Here is a 23,264-nt window from a genome sequence, read left to right as displayed (position 1 = left end):
ATCATTGGGTCATCGTAAGCAACGTTGAATTGAAGACACACATTTATTGATTTTCAGCCTGCATGGTAATTAGTCAAAACATTATGTAATATTACTAATTGTTCACTATAAAAATAATATCAAAGTAGAGTACAAGGGCAATAAAAACCCATAATCTATCAGCAGCTAATAAAATAATAAAAAGAAGGATGAGAGACCTTTTAAATAGTAATTAACAAAGGCAGCAACTCAGATTTGGCCCAAAGCCTGGGTGAATAAGTTGGTCTCCAGCTGATGCAAAAGCCTGTAAGATTTCATCTTCAAGTATTTTTTTTTAAAAAAATTGGTTAGAATGTCTCCACTACAAACACCCCCCCCCTCTTTCATATCAAATCCAAAACTTGTATAGCAATCTAAAGGGATCTCTCGATCAGAACATAATATCCAGGCAGCTCTATAAGCAGTGTAAGGCCTTCTATTCATGCCAAAAACACCTGGAACTTGGTCAAGTAGCTTATTGGTAGTTATTTAGTGCAACCTCTTCAGAGTAACATATTCCTGGTAGACTCTCCCATATAGCAATGTAAGTGGTGTTTTACACTAAAGTTGTGTACTAGAGGAGCCTAAGTGGTGCTTTGCATTAAAGCTGGAAAAAACAAAACATTCACAGGTTCCTCTGTTGACAATGATGGGTCTATAAACACTCCCAGACCACACCCTTTCTCATTCAAATGGTGTGTAAATGATCTGAAAAAGGCAACTTCCTTAATTTTCAAAGAAGTGGAGGCTCCATCTTGCCTGGATTTGATTCCAGCTTGCTGGCATTCATCCAGTTTGCCACTATGTCCAGACATTAATCTCTGACAGTCCATTCATTCCTGACTCAGATGATACAAGGAAAAGGACTGTAACCTGTCTAAAAGTAGTAGCTTCACAAATTCTGCTGAACCAGGGAAATCACCTCTCCACAGCAGCTCCATTTTGCCATAATTTGGCTTACCGGTTAACATTCAATCTATGTCCACATAGTGAAATCCAGACAGAAAAAAGTATTTACTGCATAGGCTCTTGTGACTCAGGGTACATCTAAATGACCATATTAGTCTGAAGCTGGCTCAAGGGTGTGCACATCCCCACTACCCCAAGGCATGCTGCAGCATGCATTAGGCCAGAAATAGTTCATTAAAAACCCACCAGAAAGTCCAGAATAATCCACATAATGCTCTGCAACTAACAGTAGTATATATACCATTCATGGCTCACAACTGGGACCAGAAAAAGTGAAGTGCTTGTCAGGATACCTCTAGCTCTGAAGCAGTTTAAAAAACACCAAAACATGGCTGGATGGAAGGTAAACACACTTGGGCAAGGGCACGCAGGTGGCAAATTACTCCCCTGGGAGAGGAAATCACATCATTCCCATGAAAATTTTCACTTTCTGCTCCTTTGTTCTTATTTTTTGTGTCCTGCCACATTCTTAATGCTGATCCAAAGAACAAGGATATGTGCATTACCGCATCTCAGATTACAGGTTAAGAAGAAACCCCCTCATTTTCCAATGGTTGTTGACCCATGAATACTGCAATTCCTAGGTTTGGTTCTGATCCACCATCAGTGGATATTGTGGCCACTGTCCCAGCCTTGAACTGGTTCCTATAATGCTTGTGTAGGCATCACACAGTGAAACTGGTTCAGTTTAATTCACTTCCAAACTAGATTATAGTATCTGTGTAGGAGTGCCCTCAGAGTATTATCTGATCACTATAGTACTTACTTCACAATCTTCTAATGACCTTCCCTCATGCCTTCATATGGATCAGAGGTAGGTCAAGTGTGATCTATGGGATGCATATAATCTCTAGAAGGTTTTTGTCTCAATTTGTCCAGACAAAAATCTAGACAAAAAAGAGAAAATTCTGATAATCAGTTTTTGTAAATTTTTTTTGTAAAGGTAGCTTTTAAAAAAGTAATTGTCCCCAGGCTCTGTTTTTGATTATCTTGCTTACTTTCTCTTGTCAATATGTAGGTTTAATGTTCTTTGGGAACATGGAGTGGTGATCCACCTCTGACACGATTCCTATTTACTTGAAGTTTGAAGGGTGTGCGATGTTTATATACATATTGAGTGTACTTTTGTCTAGTTTAAATCAGAGATACAGGAAGCTGAGACTTCATTTCTAGAACTAACTGAAAGTGGGTGATGTGCAACCTTGGGCAAAGCTATATAAATTCCTCCCTGGAGATCTTCTGCTGGGCTTTGCATTTCTGTTTGCAAATGAAACAAATATTGCAAAGATGTCAGTCCTTTCTCATTTTCTGCAGGAAATGAAGCACTGTTGCTTAGCCCCAAAACATCTCACTGCTTGCAAAAGGGGCTGTTGTGTATCATCCATCCCTTTTCTATTCTCCCCACCCCTGAGAATTTACTCCTAAACCCTTTCAGCAACACTCTAATATGTTTACCCCATCTATAAGGAGGCGGAGAAGCCTGTATGAATAAAAAATTCTTTCCGAAAAGCACTCACAACTTTGTGAATTCATATGGGAATATTGTGAGCTTTTTATTTCCATTTGCAACTGAAATCTCTGGAGTCTCAGCAAATGCAACTTCCCAGCATGAATCTCAAAGGTATCACAAAACTGAAGCAGGCATCAGAGAATCAAGGAAGCAGTTGGGGACCTGCTGACCTTCAGATTTTGTTGGGCAACAATTTCTATTAACCCTGACCCGTGGCCATGCTAGGTAAGAATGATGATGATGACTGTTTTTATCATCAAAGCAGTTTGCTCCCTTTTTCATAGAAGCTCAGGGTGGCCAACAATTTAAATAAAAATATACAATCTACAAACATACTTTGCAAGCAGAGCTTTGGAGAGGGCGTTGTTTTGTATTCAGAGTCCCCCAACTAGCATAGCCACCTGTGTTGGTTTGGGGACTCAGGAAAACTGTAGTCAAAACTATCTTTTTCTGGTCCGCAAGGATGTTGGGACCCAGAAACACCTAGAGCACTCCACACATCCTCTATCTCAGTGGTTCTCAACCTGTGGGTCACCAGGTGTTTTGGCCTACAACTTCCAGAAATCCCAGCCAGTTTACCAGCTATTAGGATTTCTGGGAGTTGAAGGCCAAAACATCTGGAAACCCACAGGTTGAGAACCACTGCTCTATCTCTTACTGAAAAAGATTAAAATATTCATCACATGTGGCATCAAGGGATGATAATTGCTGCACTCTGCTTATAGGGTCTCATTGTCCAGAGGAAGAAAGAATGGACCTCTCTATAGGGAAGAGATGTGGACCTCTACATTGGGAGGAGATACAGACTATAACAGCATCTCTGATGGTTACTCAAAGCTTTGAGAAGCAAAATTTAACCTTCCCAATAAATACATCTTCAAACAAAACTGTCTTTGTATTTCCAGAGCTTGAAAAAGTTGCTTCTTTGGACTACGATGGCCAGGAGCCATAGAGACTGAAGGATTCCTGAGGAACTAGAGTTCAAAAAAGACTTTAGCTCTGTCTATTTCTCGGTACAATCTATATATATATAAGGGTAATGAAATTTCGGCCTAGGACAAAACAACAAAACTACACATCCTAGAAACACTAAACTTGGCAGCACAACCCCTCATCCATGCCTCTACGTTCATACAACAAACAGCTCCAGCTACTCCAGAAAACTGCCAGGCTTTGAGACTGCAAGGCTATTCACTGCTATTCCACCTGGCCAACAAAGGATTCCCATAAGCCACAGCAATGCGTGGCCGGGCACAGCTAGTATTATATATAAAGAAGATTAAAAATCACTTGGTTTGCTGTCTAAATGGGTGCAGCCCAGGTCCTATCCTGTAGCACATTACTTCAACCAGGAAACTCAACAGGACACACATCAATGGTCTATTAGCATGCACCTTCTCTGAGCTGACCATGTTGCTTCTGCCCTCCAAAAGGAATCCTAATTGCTTATTTGTCTATGGCCCGCTGAGCTGGAGCAATAGAGACCTTTTTATATCCGCCAGCTTCATGTCAATCCTGACTTTTAAAGAGTGGAAAGTATATTGTGATTGTATTTTCCACTATGGCTAATCCATGTTAAGAAATAGATTTTATTTTTATTTTTGGTGACAGTGACTTAAAGTGTCACCAAAAATAGCACATCACACATCTGCTCATTGGACACACAATCAGGCAGATTGTTAAATTGTTGTTACTAGAGCAGTGCTATGCAAACAGAAGGCAGGATGGGTTTTTAACTCTCACTCTGGCTATTCTTAATTGGACCACATTGCCAGTGGGGGTGGGGTGGGGGGAGAGAACAATAAAAAATGAAAGGTGGATGTGTTAAGCCATATGCTCTTCTTAACTGCTGAAAATGGAAGCAGGGGAAACTGCTGATCCAGGCAAGAGAATGGACAGGCTGCAAGGTTGAAGGAGTGGAGCATGGAGAAGGAATGTGTATGCCAACATTATAGCACACAGTGATGTTACAGGCACCTCTCCAGCACTGTCAGCATTAATTTAAACCAGTTCCACTTTAGTGAAATGACATCCCGTCCCTCCCAAGGAAGGTTTCAAGGACATCAGCAGGTGGGTTTTGCTTGCCACACACTATAGAAGACAGATACCACCATTAGCCATACTGAATAGTGACAGTTTTAAAAAAAAAACCAAGATCTCTCGCAGTCTCTTCTGCATAAATCAGAACTCAGAAACCAATGGTCCTCAAGACCTCTAATTCAGACAAAACAGCACAGCATGTTTTAGCTCACTTCCAGAGAACTGACTGGCTCCATCGCTAACTTCATCATTAATTCCAGCTCTTTCTTTCTGCTGAGATGAAAGGAATGTTGGCATCCTTTAGAAAACATAATACTTTTTGTTTGTTAGTTTGATTGAATAATGCAGTTTGACCCCCATAAAGGTAAAGGTTTCCCCTGACGTTAAGTCCAGTCATGTCTGGCTGTGGGGGTTGGTGCTCATCTCCATTTCTAAGCCAAAGAGCCGGCGTTGTCCGTAGATACCTCCAAGGTCATGTGGCCGGCATGACTGCATGCAGCGCCGTTACCTTCCCGCCGGAGCAGTACCTATTGATCTACTCACATTTGCATGTTTTCGAACTGCTAGGTTGGCAGGAGCTGGAGCAACAGCGGGCGCTCAACCCGCTCCCGGGATTTGAACCTGGGACCTTTCGGTCTGCAAGTTCAGCAGCTCAGCACTTTAACGCACTTCACCACGGGGGCTCCTTTTGATGACCCCCATATCTGCAGGGAATATGTATATCACATGGATATGTGAAATCATGGATAAGAGCAAACCCTATGATTTTCAATGGGATTAAAATTGAGCTACTGAAAAGAGAAATTAACTTGTACAGGAGCCCCTAAATAAGTGAAACAATCATAAGTGAAACTGTGTATATTAATCCAATTCAGTGGAGAAGTAGCTCATACTGTCCATATTAAGTTCTTGTCTATCATTGTAGAGGCATTGGCAAATACTATGTTGGTCTGGCAGAAGTGGAAGATGTTAGCCTGTTATTACATTGCATGAAATAACATGTCAGGTTCATCCAGATGCCCAGCTGGTCTTGAAATTTACATCAAATTATGACTGCAAGTCAGAGAACTAAGCACAAGCAGTAAGGATAGGAAAAGTGTAACTGCAAGCCGCAGTGGTATTTTGTGGGCTCACCAAGAGTTTTGTCGAAGGCTTTCATGGCTGGGATCACAGGGTTGTTGTATGTCTTTCGGGTTGTGTGACCATGTTCCAGAAGTATTCTCTCCTGACATTTCGCCCACATCTATGGCAGGCATCCTCAGAGGTTGCATCCTCACAACCTCTGAGGATGCCTGCCATATATGTGGGCGAAACGTCAGGAGAGAATACTTCTGGAACATGGTCAAACAACCCGAAAGACATACAACAACCCTGTCACCAAGAGTTATCATTCACCCAACCAAAATAGAGTGGTGGTTGTTTATTTTCAAATGGTCTAGGACGGTGAGGGGGGGGGAGATATTATTGTGGTGGGGAGATTTATATCCCTTTATCATTTTTAGACTTGTATACTGGCAAGGTAAGCATAGGCTTCAGAGATCTGGGCCGGGTGTGTGTGTGGATGTGTGGTCCTCCAACCCCTTGCAGTTGCCCACTCCAGTGTAATCACTGGAATGCATTATAGCAACCTGTATGCCATGTTTACCTTATGGCCAATCCCAGTCTAGTGAATAATGTGCTCTGTGTCCTGCCAGTTCAACAGAGCTTACCCAAGACATTTTACTGGCTTAATCAGGCTGTCTCAAAGTATTGAGTATTTCAAATTATTATTGGTTTGATTGCACCTGCATATTTACAGGTATTGCCAGCCTCTCTTGAAATATGCTGAGCTTCCCTTCTTCCCTCCTTCTCCCACTGATCATGTTGCATTAAGTCTCCTGGAACATTTCAGATATTGATTTTCAATAACGTCCACAGAGTCCCTTTTGATTATTCAGGAGTTGTGTTAGAGGTGCTTTAGCGCTCTCGCAATATCATTATTTATTTATTTATGACATTTATATTCCACTGTTCTCATCCTGAAGGGGACTCAGGGAGGCTTACATGAGTGGCATTATTTCATGCCTGAACAACAACAATAATTAAAAGCAATTAAACAATTTAAAACAACATTAAAACATATGATGTTTGACTATTGCACATAGATTCAAAGCCAGATAATCAGATAATCATATTCATCAATCCAAAGCCAATTCCAACTATATTGCACAGATAATTATGCTGGGCCAAATGCTTGCTCCCAAAGTCAAGTTTTCACTTGTTTGCGAAATGACAGGAAGGAAGTGACCGATGTAATCCCACTAGGGAGGAGTTCCACAGCCAAGGGGCCAACACTGAGAAGGCCCCCTCGTCCCCACCAGTCGTGACTGCGAAGGAGGTGGAACTGAGAGCAGGGCCTCCCCAGAAGATCTTAACCTCTGCACTGGTTAAGCATTAGGATAACATTGTTTTAGTGCTAACATTCCTTCCCCTCCCCCCCCAATTTGGTCTTTGAGGAATCTGTGCCCTGTAAATAATAATTGTCTTTACTTGGTGTCCATCTTCACCATCTTTATTGCATGAACCTGCTATTCCTTTACAGTTCACAGCTCTTGTGATTAAGAACCAAATGAAAAATAGCAGCTACAAAACATTCATTTAGAGCTGGCATTAGATTTTAAATACATTGAATTGCATTATAGATTTTCTGCACAGTTGCACAAAGCATTTAGAATCATAGTACCAAAAAAGTACTCTTGGCATCCTGATTGATTTGATGCCTGTATCAGCTTGAGAAGTGCTATCTGATGTGGCGGACTGGCAAGTTGTGTTGCCTAGTTTGCCGGGGACCAGCACCACTGTTGTGTCTGTTGGCTACAATTGTTTCTTTCCTGGAATTTTCCATAGACCAGCCAAGAACAGCTCACAGACCACCACGTTGAATAGAAATGTCCTCTTTGACCTCTAGAGTACTCTGCCTGAAAATAACACAAGAGCAGCCAAGACATCAGATGGCATTAAAATAGCAGATACATATTGGGTTGAGCACCTTCAGTGTTTCATTTGTCTTCATTTACGCAATTACACTGACTCACCAATCCATGGTCCTGTGGTTGTACTTCTGCACACTCTCATAACCTCACTTTCCTGAACTACTGCTGTTCCTTAGCTTTTTAATTTTCATTGAAACCATGCAATTCCAGAGGAAAACAATCACTTTAACACTAGCATGCCAGAAATGGAAGAGACCATTCACATCAAGGTAGGTGATGGAAACATTGCAGGACTGGAAGTTGTTGATGGGTTTTAGCTGTTAATTGCTAGCGAAGGAGAATCATGGAGTTGGGAGAGAGAAGAGGCAGATAGGCAATGGGATGCACACCATCATTGCTTGTCCAGAGGCAATACTAGTTTGCTTACTTTGTGTAATAAAATCATAGGCTGAAAAGACTTTGGCAAATAACTAATGCATTTCATTTTGGAAAACACTGGATTAATTTAAACTGATTGGGGGAGTTGTAATAAAAAAATATTTGCTATTGTCAAAATCTCCCAGGAAATACTTTAGGATGAGGAAAATGTCATATGAATCTCCAAAATGAAATTGGTATGGCCAGGAAGAACAGCTAGCATGGTATAGTCATTTGAGCAACTCTGGAGACCACAGTTCAAATCCCTAGCTTGGCCATGGAAATCCACTGGGGGACGATCTTATGGAATCCTAAGTTTATACTTTAATAAAATGTTTAGAATTTTCAGGCTGAGAGCTCAAACATCTCTCCAAATTGCAAACCCTAGTTTGCTTAGAATGCAGTGTTAGCATTCAGATTTGAATAAAAGAGCCATAATTGTGTAACATGAAAGCTACTTTAATTAATTATGGCAATGGGATAGTAATTCATACTATACCAGAGGGCAGCAAGCCAGGCTAGGGGATCAGGAAACGAAAAAGGGAACAGCTGGGAGTCTCAGGATAAACAGGATAGTGCTTCCACTGACCTTGCCCAAGCATCTGCTCCCAATTGCTACACAATCATGGCTGAATCATTGCCAATGATGGGAAAAGATATCAGTTTATCTCTCTAACGGTATCTATTCATCCAAAACTTGTGTCACCTGAGTGGAGTACATGTATTACTTTTGAACTTAAACCATGTGTTTCCACATAAGGGATTTGTAAATATAAATGTGTGGGATTATCTACATGGCCCAGAAACTGACATTCACCCCATATCTGGTGCTAGTGTAACATGTTCCATTATTGAGGATTCAAAGCTAGTTTGATTCTTTTTCACTCTCAAGGGCTTAAATAGAAGTTTAAAAGATTTCCCTTTTACTTTGCACTTTTCTGGAAAGCCTGGATTATTTTATGTGTGGCAATGGTCAAAATCATCTTCAGGGTGGGCTTTTAGATGTCTGGCCGGCACAGGTAGATGGGGCCCCCTCATCATTGCTGTCATGAAACACCACTCATTTCCACTTAGCCAGCATACAATCATATTTGTTTTTTGAAGGTAAATTTGTCCAAATAACTGCATATTGATATTAGTGCACCTCTATAAGCATTTTAAAACCAACTGTGTTGTCGAAGGCTTTCATGGCCAGGATCACAGGGTTGTTGTATGTCTTTCGGGCTGTGTGGCCATGTTCCAGAAGTATTCTCTCCTGATGTTTCGCCCACATCTATGGCAGGCATCCTGCCATAGATGTGGGCGAAACGTCAGGAGAGAATACTTCTGGAACATGGCCACACAGCCCGAAAGACATACAACAACCCTTAAAACCAACTGCGTCTCTTCTCTTAATAGGACGGCCAATGAGATATATACAGTATATATAATGGAGACAAACATACACTATCAAATCTAAGGTACATATTTTCCTGTTTAAGAAGCTTCACAAACAGAGTGCACCCCAGATTCAATAGTGCCTTAATTTTGCCATTTACTTTAAAAAAAAAACCTGGAGGAAGAGGGCTCCCAGATCCAAATGGTTCTGCCAGACCTCACCATTTTGTTCTCAGCCAGATGGCTGTTTGCTCTCTGGCTGAGCTAAGTGCCGTGTCCTGCTTCCACTGCAAGCTCAATGGGCCTAAAGACTTAGTATGCAGACAATATGACTTACGGGTTTCTTCACACTCCCTCCTCACCCCAAAGAAAGGATTGTACTACAAAGCCACACTGAAACAAAAAAAGTATTGTGCATTTAAAAGCAATTCTAAAAAATATTCTAAGATAGTGTTTTCCCTAAAGTTGAACTTTCAAAAATGAAGTGTGCCTTACACTCAATGGCGCCTTAGATTCGGTGAAATACAGTATATTCCCATGCATTGTAATGTGAATAATGTGAAGTGTAGCACATGTGATCATCGCTTTAACACTGAAGTGAACTCACATAAGGTAAACATGTGGCTGATAATGTCACTTTCACTTTTATTTAATAAAGATGTTTGTGGCATTAACATGGTCATTAAGGACCAAAAAATGTGAGTTCAGGCAGAATTGTATCTCCTATGTAAACAACAGCAGAGGAATACCAATAGCTAGTTCTTAGTATTGTGGAATGTTCCACATTGACTTTCTAATGCGAAAGCATTTCTGAGATCAGTCAACAAGAATATGAAGTAACAGCACTAGAAAACTCTCAAGAGGATTCAGAACATCTCCATTCCAAGACACAGAAGTGGGAGAAAATCAATACATCTCCACATGTTATTCAAATGCCTTTGAATAACATTTGCAGTGCTCCAGAGGTCACTGACCTTACAACCTACACACTGATAATCCTGCTTTTGTGGATTTCCACATTAATTTTAGCATCAATAATAACTAAGCTTGTGCTAGGCTACTCTGTATGTTAAACCCAATGGCAAAGTATCTGCAGATGGCAGAGGATGGTTGCTTAGGATTTATTTATTAATAGACATATTTTATCTTGTCTTATTACCACATTACAGAGCAGTTTAAAAATGAATTTGTGGAAAATGTGATTTCAAACAGTTTAGCATAATGAAAGGGCAAAAGAATAAAGATAACAAAACGGAAAGTGAGCCCACAATCCAATCCGCCCAAATTATGCCATGATCATTGAGTCCCAAAAGTCCAGGTCAATGGCTGAGTTTTTACTTGGTGCTAAAATGAGGCCAACATTAGCCCCAAGTGGGTTTCTGCAGGACGTGGATTTTTACAAGGATGCCACATCTGAGAAGTCCCATTCTCTTGTCTCAAAATAGTATGTTGCTCCCAATAGTGAGTTATCCATCAAAGCTCTAAGGGTGTCTTTTAAGAGCTTGCATCACCTCCTTCTTTTTCATTAGTCCATTCACTTCTGTTAAAACACACACATACTCTAACTAATTTGCATGGTAAACAGATTGTGTAAAGTCATAATTGGAATATGCATAAATTGTATGACTTGTTACTGATTCCCATATGTGCATTTCTGTTTTGTTAAACTGGAAATTTAAATTTTAAAATGCTGGATGATTTATTTCTCTTTTAAACACGTATGCATCCACAATGTTGCATATATGTATAATGTTCCTGTAATTCCAATGATATTGAAAATTGTACACCTCTCTACAAGGTGGACATTTACTGTCAAAGACTTTGAAGTCATGCAGGTAAAAATGATTATGAGTGCTATCTGCTATTATCAGCATTTTACTGAGCTTAGCTTTTAACAGGACAGGATTATTAACTTCTGATTTCTTATCTTTTTTTAAACCCTAATTTAATGAAGTATTTAATGCTTTACAATTATGGAGCTTGTCTCTAATGAGATAAAAATCCTATTTGACATAGTCATAGTTGAATCCCAACTAAAAAGCCACTGGCAGTTTCTATTTTCTTCATTTCTCTTTTTATAAAGACCTTTATCCTCCCCTTTGAAGGCATTAGGTCAGCTGTGGCTTTCAAAAAATATTCCCCCATGTTGACTCCGTAGCTTTTAAGTTCTAGCTTTTTATTTTTAAAAAAGAAATCAAGCCTTATCTCCACACATGGTCTTTTTATTTTTCACCCAAAGGTTCAAAAGTAAATGTATAGTTGGTTAAATTCATTAAAAACAAAATCAAAATGCCAGCTGTGACTGGGGAAAGAACAAGATCTCCCTCTCTTCTAAAAAAAAAAGTAAAGACATACGTGACATGGTTCAAAAGCAAAATGAATGAAGATCTGAGCATTCAGAAAGCTGTTATACCATTTTGCTCTAGTAATATAAATGATTTTCCAGTGTCCTTAACCAAATGACTCATTGAGAACACTTCAACCAAGTGAAAGCCCTCAAATGTAAAGATTAGTCTCCTTAAAAAAAAAACTACAATAGGTCAATGTCACTGAATTTAATAGGAGCCCCCATGGCACAGTGGGTTAAACCCTTATGCCGGCAGGACTGCTGACTTGAAGATTGCCGGTTCGAATCCAACCTGGTGAGAGTGCAGCTGTATGTGGGGATATGAGAGAAGCCTCCCACAAGGATGGTAAAAACATCAAAACATCCTTGCAGACGGCCAATTGTCTCACACCAGAAGCGACTTGCAGTTTCTCAAGTCGCACCTGACACAAAAAAACCTGAATTTAATAGAAGTGCAACTTTTCCCATTTCCAGCAATGCAAATACATTGTGCTACACTAGTAGCTGTGTGCCTTCAAGTTGTTTCCGACTTACGCTGACTCTGTCGCCGGATTTTCTTGGGACAATTTGTTCAGAAAGAGTTTGCTTTTTCCTTCCTCTGAGGCTGAGAGAGTATGACTTGCCCAAGGTAACACAGTGGGTTTCCATGGACAAATAGGAATTCAAACCCAGGTCTCCAGTCATATTCTAATGTGCGAATGACCACAACAAACTGGCTTTATCAGTAGAGGAATTTCAATACAGAATTCCAACATGTCAAGCTGTGGGAGTTATTTGATGCATCTACACAAGTGGTTCCCAACCTTTGGGCCTCCAAGTGTTTTGGACTTCAGCTCCCACAGTTCCTAAAGCTGTTAAGATGACTGGAATTTCAGGGAGTTCAAATCCAAAACACCTTGTGGCCCAAAGGTTGGGAACCACTGATCTACACTGTAGAATTAATGCAGTTTTCAATGCTTTAACTAAAAGTGGCTCAATGCTATGGAATCATAGAACTGCAGTTTGGTGAAACACCCAGCCCTCTTTGGCAGAGTCAGTTAAAGATCTCATAAAACTAAAACTCCCATGATTCCATAGCATTGGGCCATTGCAATTAAAGTGGTGTCAAACTGCATTAATGCTACAGTGCCAATGTACCAGATAACTCCTAGAGTTTGAAATACTGACCATGCTTACTGGCAGATTATAGGAATTTAAGATTCTCAAAGCTCTACTTAAGTCCTGTTCATGTACAGGAGAATCATGGAACTGGACTCAGAGCTCATAGGGCATTGAGTCCAAGACCCTGCTCAAGGCAGGAACCCCAGCTACAGCATCTCTAGCACGTAGCTGAAGATATCCAAAGAAAGACACCCCATCACCTCTACAAGTAATTTGTTCCATTGCTGAGCAACTCTTCCCATCAAGAAATTCCTTCTAATTTTCAACCAAAATCTAAGCTCCTGTGACTTAAAACCATCAGATCTGGACCAACCCTCCAGGTGGAATGGGCATAACGTGACTGGTGTCATGTTTTGTGATTATGAGTAAAGTTTTACTCTTTAACAAATGCAACATCTTATAGAAGCCAAGTATAAAACTATCTAGACTAGTGTTTTTCAAACTTTGGTCTTACAGGTGTTTTGGATTTCAGTTCCCAGAAGCCCTATTCAACTTGACCAATGATCTGGAATCATAGAAGCTGAATTCAAAAGACCAGGAGGACTAAAGCTTGAGAACTATTGGTGTAAACAAATATATTCTCATAGGCATCCACACACTCCTACACCTGTTCATGCAGAACCAATTACCATAGGGCTGCGATGTTGAACAAATGGAGATAGTACATGTACCTTTAATTGTGGTGTAGACATGAGATTTTCAGCAGGTATTGTTAGTCATGCAACCAGGTAACAAGCAACACCAACTTTGGCTCAGTGGCTCCAGCATTTCGTTCTTTTGCTGTGAAGGGAAATAATTCTGTATATGAGGAATAGGAATTATGTGGCCCTCCAGGTATTGCTGAATTGTAGATCCCAATATCCCAAACCAATATAGTCAAGGAGGATGAAAATTGGAAGTTGCTGCTCAACAAGATTTGGAGGGTTTCATAATTCCCACCTTAGTTGTACAGTGTGTGTATCTATTATTTATTATATTCCTTGCTCTTTTAATACACTTGTAACAAATAAAATGGACTGTAGGCTCAGATCAATCTCTGTCCTCAGCTCATTTTCAGAAGCTAGTTCAAACAATAAAGCCTCCCAAAAAACCAAAAAGCATACTTCCCTGGACTTTGTAAAAAAAAGGAGAAACACAGCAAAGAAATCCAATCAAACCAAAGTAACAGGATCTTAATTCACAACTCTGAAAGAAGAACCTTGCTTATGTGCTCTGTTATTACAAGACATAGGAAGCATAAATGTTGGTAGCATGCCTGCAAAAATGTCAATCACATTTAGTGCTTGTTTGTAAATGACCTTGGCTCAGTATAGATAAAACACCCTTCTAAGATGTATGTGCAGTGTTGGGTGACTCACACTCAACTAGTGGAAGGGCCACTTCATTATAAAATCATGAATAGAAGGGTTTGTGAATTGTTTTGCTTGTAAGGTGGACATGTGGTTACTTGCTGCTGGGTGGTAAAAGATCCTCATGTTTCATGCGGATTCAACATCAGATATTAATTGTAGCAAGCAACTGACCTTTTATGTAAATATTGGACTTTCATTTGAGCTGTCCTTAATGGAAAACAACTGATGTTTCATTAAAGAGAGTGAAATATCAATTACTGTAGCTTTTTCCCTTCTTTGTCCTTGATGAACTCATCAACGCTGTGTTTATTTGACATAAAAGCACACAACACATACATGCACGTATACACTTTTGGGGTTGCAGCTATGGGAGGAACAAAAGAGAGCTTTGCCCCCAAATAAGAATCCCCCCAAATAAAAATGTCCTTTACTCCCCAAATGTCTATCATTACAGAGTGTGAGACACCAAAAATCATTCACACCTAGACCTGTTATGTTCATATTCTTTGGATACCTTTGGATACCTTTGCCCTTTTCTTTCAATGTGTTTTCTTGATTTCTAAATGCTCAACTGATGTTTTACATTACTCCAATTTTATTGAGTAATAATTCTTATTTGGGAGGACAATGTCTTCATTTTGCCTCCTTTCCATAGCTATAGCTCTGATGCTAACAAAATACCTAACTCAATTTCAGGACAAGATAAAATTGGTGAGTCATTAGAGCCTGCCTGAAGAATGTAATGATGGAGTATGACAAATTTCCACAATAGAACTATAGCGCAACATTGCAAAGCATGGAACTATAGCAGTTAAATGGAATCATAGTGCCACAATGTATAAAAGAATACACTGTCATTTGTACCATCTACACCAGCAAAATGTTAGTATAATTTGTACAACAGATAAATTTTTTAGTATAGCTTGTACATATGATCTGATCACCTATCATTATCTAGCATTTTGTGGCTGCTGAAGTTTTTGCATTATCTTGAGAGGTCCCACATGGAATTTGCTACAGTTGTGAAGCCTTGGCTCTGCCTTTTCCTCTCCTTTGCTTTAGTTCCTTCCCCCTGTTCATAGGTTTTCCCAATAGTGTAGATATCTCCCTTTGTATTAGTTTTGGGTGGAGAATTAAAAAACCCCTAAAGGCCAGCCTTAGTTGGTCTATGCCATTTGCCTGCACAGAACTCTCTTGCTAGACTCCTCCTCTTTCTGCAGCAGAGCTACAGTGACCAGAGGCTTGGGCATTGTCTGGTAGTCCTGGGCCCAAGCAATCCAAAACAGGCATCCTTAGTCCCTGCATTCAGCCAGTATTCATATACCGCCAGTCCCGGAGACAATAGAAGTTTTTGGCCAGCTTAGGCTTCACAAGGAAGAAGACTGAGACAGCTTATGAGCATCAGCTTGTAAACCATCATTTTGCATCAGAAGCAGAAGACTTTCAAAGACTCCAGAGAGATGACTGCAACCAGCAAAATTTTCTTTTGTAATGTATTGTCCTAAATTATCTCATAATAGTCCCTGGTGGAGTTAACCCTTTATTCATCTTGTTTTCAGTAAACTCATTCTGGTGATCTTCTCACCTTGCCTCTGTATGTTACGGGTCTTGATTTTAACAGAAGGTATACAGATAGCCTCAGAGTAAAGCCAGACACTATGGTTTTTCCCAAAGGCTCGGGCATGCCATCACAACAGTGATCCAGTCTTAATATAGTTAATGAAAGAAATCATGCTGCTATGGTCACTGGGCCATAGTACAATAACTTATTTCAGACTATGTAGGTGGTGAGCCTGATGGTCAGGGCTTCAATTTTTTACCCCTATTACACTGTGGAACCTTATGAGGGCATTTTTAAAACTTCTATGAATCTCCACGTTCTTAATCCTCCTCCTTTGTCTCAGTATCTAGCCAGTATCCTCTCTGAATATGAAAGTAAGGACGGATGATTACTGCTAAAGTCAAGAATGGTGTAGATCAGAAAGTATCCTTAGGCATGGCATTATTGGCTCTGTTGCACCCCAAGGCAGCGTGAGCACTCGAAAACCAGGCAGGAGCCAATATAACACACAAGCTGTTTATTGAAGCAGAGTAAATATATAGGTCTATGCGCATTTAAGGTGGAAAGTCAAAGTAAGAAATAGTCCATAATATATAGTCTATTGTAATTCAGAAAGAGTTCATCAATGTCCAATTTGTAATCCACAAGTGAAGCTCGATAGCTTCCCTTAGATATCAAAATTTGTCCATGAAACAATAGTGCAAAACAAACACTGCAAATCCACTTGGAAAGTCCCATTGCAAAGTCAAAGAAGCAAGGTAAACAAAGCGAAGTCAATCTCGATTCAGGAACAAGGAAGTCACGGTAACAAGGCAAGGTCTACACGAGAGTCGCGGCTCGGCGCGGCTCTCCTGGAACTGGAAACTCGGCACGGATTCAGAAGTCAAGGCAAGGAGCTGGAAACTGGAACCTCTTCCGAAGAAAAGCAATGTTGACACTGCAATGAGAATACAGTGCAGAGTACTTTTAACAGAATCCCAAGTCTGTAAGAATTAGGGAGTACAGGGCCCACAAAAAGTTCTCATGGGAAAACTAATCATTATCTAGTTTGAGAGTGAGTCTTTGACTTCTTCTCAGTCCCTGTTTTTTACTTCTATCTCTGGTAACAAAATCTCTCCGATTAAAACTTCCATTCTCCCCCAAGTCTGTACCATCTGGTGTGGTTAACGCTGGAGAGGATTCGGAATGTTTACCAATTAGTGGATCCCTGATTTCTGGCACCTGCAAGGCCATGGGGCCTGAATTCTGAGCAGGAATGTCTTCAAATTCCGCCTCCTCATCTGTTTCTGACTCCAACTCTCGTTGAAAACTGGGTCATGATGGCTGAGCCACAACAGGCTGCATTTCTCCAGTCTGCCAAAGGCAACAACCTCACACCAGCCCTAATTAAATGTTTTCTTGGGCACTGAAAGTAGCCCTTCTGAATGGGAGCCATACCAGTGCTTAGTTGTAGCCCACAGTGATCACCCATCACGTTAATTTTTGCCAACTACAATACTCAGCATAGACCTTGCATTCAAAGCTGTAATTTGGGTGATCTAATACAGCAGAAGACAGATGAGCAGCTTGGTTCATCCCTGCAAACATGCTGCCTACCACATCAGAGAAGGGTTTTTTTTTCCATTTTCATAGTGATAGGCAGGACTTTATCAGCCCTGTCTAATTCCTCATGTTGGTCCCGGCTAGTCTAACCCATCTAAGTCCTATATATTTTAGTGGAAGAGAATTCTTTAAATTTGGGTACACTAAGTCCTATACGCCCATCAAGTTCTTGTTTCCTTGATATAGCACATTGCCAAGTGTATTATGTGTTCGTAAATGCTGTCATATAGAATCCAAAAATTGTTCAGTTTTAACATAGAAAAATAAATTTCAATCATCATCTGATTTTAATTTTTTACAGCTTAATGGTTTAAGTTTTATTTTGGTGTATCACATTTTTCTAAAATATAGATACTTTGCCAAAACGATTTATTATTTGTAAAAATTATAATACTTGGATTCTTTTCTTGTTACCTACAATTGGCCACTGATTCCATATCTTCAATCAAATGTATTGATACTGCTTTTAGTGTCAGCATAAACTATGTGTTAGGGCTCATGAATATGTTTAATTATTCTCATATGGTGCCAAACTCAAAGAAATGAAAAAAAGGAATACATACATATGGCTACAGTGAATGAGCTAGTTACTAGGGTAATCTTACTGAGACAGCTATCATTACAGCAGTAAGTGTACAATAAAAGGGCTCTTGGGTTTCACTTATTTGCAGTCATCTCTTACATGCAGTGGATATATTTTTACAAAAATATTATGGAATGGAATGCAGATATCCTGGCCCAAAGTGATCCAGGTTTTCATAAATAAAAACTACAACCCTGGAAAAATATTGGAACCTAATGAATCTATTTCAAGAGCATCTAAAATGCAGACCTTAGAAAGTGTTAGGAAACAAAAGTGAGTGCAAAAAGTAGAAGCAACACTACTGCTGCATGTTGCTGCTATGTTTGGTACTCACTGTTGTTTCCAAACAGTATTAGATCACCCAAGCATAGAGTGTTACACTAATCCTAGTGATTAAAGCATGGAGATGGTCTTCTCCAAAAAAAAAGATGATGCATCATCTAAAGTTGCGAGCCAATTAAAACTAGCCACTGTGAGAAGCAGCTGAGCCTCAGAACATTCTACTGGTTTTAGTGGTGTGTATTTGTTACCAGGTAAGTACGTGTCAGATTACAGCATGAGCGTCATGTGTCATAGAGAATGATAGGATGGCCACAAAACACTACCACAAACAATTCAATTTACAGGTGCTAATTATCTGAGTCTAATCATTACAGTAACACATGGTCCCAATGTCATCTCAATAATCACTTTGGTGTCCTAGTTAAGGGTTTCCCTGACTACCTAAGTGACCCATGTGACAGCTTCGCAAGTCAACTTGTGAGAGTTACCAATGATGTTGCATGCAGTACAAGAAATAAGCCCCATCAGCCTCTGAAAATTGCAAAAAGACCCATGTGAACTCATACAGTACATGCACTTGAGTTACCAAAATATTCTGGATACCAAAATATTCTGTACTAACACCGCCCCTTCTTATATCTTTGTCCTGCTCTTTCTGTGTTTGCCTATCTGTGGTGGAATTTGGTGATGAGAATGAATCACTCATAGCAGCTATGACAAATATGTCCTGTGACTAGTTGCTCATTAGAGACTGGTGAAGCAATACAGGAAAAAAGGATCATGCCAGGTAGCCTTTTTCAGCATAGCTCTGTCAGCTCCTAGCTGTGCCCGATGGCTACATCTCAGGATTTATTGGCAGAGATAACGCAACCATCAATACAATACTTACTGAGGTGGTTATGAAGTCCTCCTGGTACAGTGAGGGACTGGATGCCCATGAATAAACTAGAGACTCAGTCTAAATCAGGCATGGGCATGCCTGGTCTAGATGAAATGGGAATCCTATTTCTCAATAAACTGCAGTTTACTCCTCCCTGAAGAATCAATTATTTAGATTGAAGCCTTTAATTATTTATTATTGTTGATGTTGTATTTTCGAGTTTATGGTGAGTCTAAGGCAAAACTATCACAAGGCTTTCCTGGCAAGGTGTGTTCAGAGTGGAATTGCCATTCTGAAGCTGAGAGACTGTGTCAAAAAGTAAGTTTCCATGAGTGCGGATTTGTTCTTAAAGAGCACATGTGTTAAACACAAGGCCTGCTGGCTTAATCTGGCCCACTATATCATTTTATGTGGCAAGACTTTCAATGTCAGGGCAACATAGTTACATTTATACAGTCTTGCTCTTTGAAGGCAACCATAAGGCTAATGTAGCCATCTGTAAACATGAGTTTGGCGCCTCTGTTCCAGTCTTCGTATGCATCTACATTGTAGAATAAATGCAGTTTGACACCACTTTAACTGCCATGGCTCAATTCTATAGATCTTGTGATTTGTAATTTAGTAAGGCACCAGCACTCTTTGGCAGTTAAGATCTTGTAAAACTACAACTCCGGTGCTTCCATACCTTTGAGCCATGGCAGGTAAAGTGGTGTCAAACTGGATTCATTTTACAGTGTACATGCACCCTTAGTCTAACACTCAAACCTACACACTGGTACTTTAAACATGGGTAAGATTACATTACTGAATGTTTTGTTTAAACAAAACATTTTTTGTTTAAACTGTTTGTGGAATAAATATATGCTAATTTTTTTACTCAAATTTCTTCCCATGCGCCTTACAATTTCTCTTTAGGTGGCAGTTAAGCAGGATATGTTATGCAAAGGAAACATATGTTAGGAACAAAAGTACAAAGACAATCCTTCACCGCCAGTCAAAAACTAAAAGCAGACACCTATTTATCTTTTAGCAGAAGCATACAGGTATGAGGCAGCCTTCCTTGAGTCTGAAAATACATACAAACTGATCAGTGGGCATAGGAACAGGAAACAAAACTATACTGGAAGTGTTTGTTTCCTTTTCATATACAATTTTTCCTAGCTATTTATTTACATACATCACTTATGGAGAAACAAGGCTCCAGATTTATTATTCATTATTCATGTAAAGTCACCAGCCCACTGACTTAGCTTGTTGTAAGATCATGTACTAGACAGCCTTAAAAAAAACCACACTGTTCATTTAGTATGAGCAGATCTTTTGAAACTTACTCAGGCAAATTATGAGTAGATGGCAATCTATTGCAGAGAAATACTCTTTGAATGAATAGAGTTTTATTCCATGTGGATTTGTGTGGGTCTGAGGAATGTTTCTCAAACTTTCGAAGTACAAAAAGGGAGCAAGCATGGTAGTGTTTTGAGGCTGAACTGTGACTCCAGGGCCCAAATCCCTGCTTGGACTTTTTTTCATGTCAGGAGTGACTTGAGAAACTGCAAGTTGCTATCTGGTGTGAGAGAATTGGCCATCTGCAAGGACATTGCACAGAGGACACCTGAATGTTTTGATGTTTTGATATGGGAGGCTTCTTTCATGTCCCTGCATGGGGCTGGAGCTGATAGGGAGCTCATCCGGTAGTGAAAGCCACTGAGGGACCCTGGGCAAGTCACTGCCATGACCGAATGCTAGAGGAACCTGGAGTAGTTTTACAAGGTTTTTAGCCATGTCAAAAAGGGCTGGTGCCTCACCAAAGTACACATCCCAGGAGTCCATTAAGCTATGGCAGTTAAAAGTGGAGTCAACTGCATTCAATCTACAGTGTAGAGAGGAACCAAGCGTAAATTGTTTACCTCACTGGATTTCAAGCCTGCTTCCTTCAATTCACTTTTTGAATTGGAGAGAGGTTTGAAATAAACCAGAAGAAGAAAACCATGGCAATTTTCTGTATGTTTAAATTAGAAGCTGCATAGCCTATTTAATATCCCCTTTATTTTTTGTTTTTCATTTACAATGCCATAGCATTGTTCATATGCAACAGTATTTTATCTATATACATCTTCCATACACATAATAAAAGTGAAAATCTGTATGTGTGTAAGTAGCAGGGGTGTCCAGTTACACAGACAAGCTCCTGCCTCCACAAATAGCTATAGGTCACACTACTCAGGAGCCACCAAGGGCACTCCCTCCATTGACATTGCAGGTTATAGTGAGCACCATGAACATGTCCAAGAGCCCTGCCAATATCCTCCACAAACACCATCCTGCCCAGCACCCAAGTGAAGGTTTTCATACGAGGACAATTTCATCCTAAATTTTCTGGTTTTCCTCCACGAGACATCCCAGTGTTCCTTACTCATTGGTGTGGAATGTGCATGACCCCACCCACTGCCTCTCCCATAACCCTTTCTTACACTTTTCTATGGCACAAAGCAAACAGAGGAATTGATCAGCAATTGAACAATTGACTCCATATGATGGAAATTGTAATTCATCTTGCATCAAGGCTGTGACCCCTTTTGATAATGTACCTGGACCACATTTGGCACACAGAACCCCCATGACCAATAAGAAATGCTGGAGAGGTTTGGGAGGAATTCACCTTGACTTATAAGAGTTGTAGGTACCAGGATTTACAGTTTACATGCAATCCAAGAGCACTCTGAACCCCAGCAACAATGGACCTGGAACTCACATGGCACACAAAACCCTCATGGCCAACAAAAATACTGGAGGTCTTTAGTAGGATTTATAGAATCTGTAGTTAACCTACATTCAGAGCACACTAGGAACCCAAACAATGATGGATTTGGACCAAACCTGCATGCATACCCGATATGCCCAAATTTGAATACTGGGTTTTGAGGGGAATTGGCCTGGACATTTTGTAGTTGTAGGTACTGGGATTTATAGTTCACCTGCAATCAATGAGCACTCTAAATTCTACCAAAGATGGAATTGGACCAAACTTGGCACATAGAGCCCCCATGACCTGGGCAACATCAGGTACCCAAGCTAGTTTTTGTTGTTCATTAGTTCAGTCACTTCCGACTCTTGATGACCTCATGGACCAGCCCACGCCAGAGCTCCCTGTTGGCCGTTGCCAGCCCCTGCTCCTTCAAGGTCAAGCCAGTAACTTCAAGGATACCATCCCCCATCTTGCCCTTGGTCGGCCTCTCTTCCTTTTTTCTTCCATTTTCCCTAGCATCATTCTCTTCTCCAAGCTTTCCTGTCTCATTATGTGGCCAGAGTACTCATCTTTGCCTCTATTATAGGTCCCTCCAGTGAGCAGTTGGGCATTATTTCCACTCTAAGGATTTGCCTCCAATACCACAGTTCAGAAGCATCTATCTTCCTTTGCTCAGCCTTCCTTATGATCCTACTCTCGCATCAGTAGGTTACTACAGGGATTACCATTGCTTTAACTATGCAGACCTTCATTGCCAGTGTGAGTCAATGAACCTCGCGGACTCTGGGGGTGCCTGCCGTGGAAGTGTGCAGGGCCTTGGGAGGGAGTGCTTCTGGAACATGACCATACACTGAAACATCCACATTTTTAGGTCTTTGCCGAAGGCGGACAGGATAGGTGCCAGTTGCATCTCCCTGGGGAGAGAGTTCCAGAGCTGAGGGGCCACCAGCGAGAAGGCCCTCTCCCTTGTCTCCACCTGTTGCTCTTGAGATGAAAGTGGAAGCGAGAGAAAGACCTCTCTGGCAGAACTTAATATACAATAATATATAATAATATGATATATTGTATATACATATAATATTGATAATATTGTAATGTAATACAATATAATACTACTATAGAATATAATAATATTAATTATATATTACATGTAAGTTTACTAATGATATTACAGTATAGTGGTATAGTACAGTATAGTAATATATAATGCTAGTATTGTGCTATGCTAACCATAGAATATATTGTATGCCCCTGGTGTCACAGTGTGTTAAAGCACTAAGCTGCTGAACTTGCGGACCAAAAGGTCCCAGGTTCAAATTCCGGGAGCGGAATGAGTGCCCGCTGTTAGCCCCAGCTCCTGCCAACCTAGCAGTTCGAAACCATGCAAATGTGAGTAGATACCGCTCCGGCAGGAAGGTAACGGCACTCCATGCAGTCACGCTGGCCA

The sequence above is a fragment of the Anolis carolinensis genome, chromosome 6 (genome assembly GCF_035594765.1).
Source record: "Anolis carolinensis isolate JA03-04 chromosome 6, rAnoCar3.1.pri, whole genome shotgun sequence".
NCBI lineage: Eukaryota > Metazoa > Chordata > Lepidosauria > Squamata > Dactyloidae > Anolis > Anolis carolinensis.
The sequence above is the reverse complement of the archived record's forward strand: the minus strand, read 5'-3'. Positions refer to the sequence as shown.